This window comes from Suricata suricatta, chromosome 17 (assembly GCF_006229205.1).
Source record: "Suricata suricatta isolate VVHF042 chromosome 17, meerkat_22Aug2017_6uvM2_HiC, whole genome shotgun sequence".
Classification (NCBI taxonomy): Eukaryota; Metazoa; Chordata; class Mammalia; order Carnivora; family Herpestidae; genus Suricata; species Suricata suricatta.
Genome location: NC_043716.1, coordinates 52,841,272 through 52,843,385, shown reverse-complemented (window position 1 = coordinate 52,843,385; position 2,114 = coordinate 52,841,272).

Here is a 2,114-nt window from a genome sequence, read left to right as displayed (position 1 = left end):
CATGACCTGAGCTGAAGCCGGACGCCCAACCGACTGAGCCACCCAGGCGCCCCAAAAATTTTTTTAAATAAATAAATAAATATTAAAAAAAAAAAAAAAGAAGAAGTCTGAGATCAAGGTGTTGGTAAGGTTGGTTCTTTCTAGCGCTCAGAGGGAGAATCCATTCCATGTCTCTCTCCCAGCTGCTGGTGACAGCTGGCAGTCCTCGGCTTGTGGCAGCATTACCACAATCTCTGCCTCCATCTCCTCTCTCTGGATGTCTCTGTCTCAGTTTTCTTATAAAGACGTCATTTTTCCTTATCTTTTTTTAAATAATTTTTTAAAAACTTTTTAAATGTTTATTTATTTCTGAGAGAGAGGCAGAGCATGAATAGAGGAGGAACAGGTAGAGAGGGAGGCACAGCATCCAAAGCAGCGTCCAGGCTCTGAGCTGTCAGCACAGAGCCTGACTCGGGGCTCGAACCCACCAACCATGAGATCATGACCTGAGCCGAAGTCGGACGCTCAACTGCCTGAGCCACCCAGGCACCCCAAGACATCATTTTTCTTTAAAAGGCATCATTGGGACGCCTGGGTGGCTCAGTCAGCTAAGCTTCCGACTCTTGGTTTCAGCTCAGGTTATGATTTCATGGTTGGTGAGTTCAAGCCCTGCCCCACACCAGCAGTGTGGAGCCTGCTTGGGATTCTCTCTCCCTCTTTCTCTACCCCTCCCCTGCTTGTTTGCTATCTCTCTCTCTCTCTCTCTCTCTCTCAAAATAAGTAAATAAACTTTAAAAAATTAAAAAAAGAAAGACACTGGCCATTGGATTAGGGACTGCCATACTCCAGAATAACCTCATCTTAATGACCTTATTTCCAAATAAAGTCACATTCTGAGGTTCTGAGTGGATATGAGTTTTGAGGGGAGGGGGACATTATTCAACCCAGTACAGTTGCCCAGGATGGATCCGTGGCCTGATGGCGTCACCCATCCTCAGAGTGCTGCTGGGGGCCCATCTCCTCCGAGACATCTTCTTTGATGCTCCTGGCCTGTCCCTTCTGCGCTTAGTCTTCTTCCTGTGGGAGCCGTGCAGGTTTTAGCATTTCCTGCGAAGTCTAAAATTCCCAGGGGGTTGCAAATCTACCCAGAGGAACTCTGAATCACCACACAGATAGGCTGTTGTGTAAGATTGGCATTTAAACAAGCTCGCGTCTTGCCTAAAATGAAACCAAGCCAACAATCTATCCTCCTTCTACCCATACTCCCTTCCAGCTCCCGCCACAGCCTCCTCCACAGTCCGATTTGATATGAGAGGCATCTTCTCCCACTCGGTCCATTTCCACACCTTCCCTCCCTCCCTCCTTCTTCAGAAGCTGAACTTCTGCCCCTTGTGGTCATTTTCATGTCATCACATCCAATGGACGTGTTTTGCTTCCACTTGACTAGTGTCTGACTGCACTGACCCCTCCCCCTTAAAACTCCTCGGGCCATCATTCTGCCCTTGTCTTGCCTCTCTAGCTGTTTACCCTTGACCTTTGAATGGCAGCTCCACAGACTCTGACCTTCACCTTCTCTTTCTCTGACTTCACACCCGTGGCTCCGGCTACACCTGTATACTAATGAGCTCATGTGGCAGACATCCAACCTGGCACCTTCACTTGTGTGCCTCAAAGGCACCCAAACCCAACACCAACCAGAACTTGCCATGGATGTTGTCCTCCCCTGCCCTTTCCCCACACCCAAGCCAAACCTTCTCTTTCTCCAGTGCTCTGTTCCAGTAACTGGCAGTGCCAGCGTCCCACGGGTTTCCATGACATTCTGTCTCTCTCGTGTCCCATATCTAATCCATAACCGGGTCTTGCTCACTCTATCTCCTACTATTTCTCCAACCTGACCACTTGCCCTCATCACTACCCCCACTCCCAGACCAGTCTCTACACTGTTCTACATTGTACCTGGACTGATCTTTCTGGACTATAAGTCTGATCTTGACCCATTGCTTACCCTGCTTAAGACTCTATGGTAGCTTTTGAGGACTAGAAGGATGAAGATGGGCCCCTGGTGTGGCCATGAGGTCCTCAAAGCCTGGCCCTTGCCCAGCCTTCCAGCCCCAAATCACTCCTCCTCACTTACT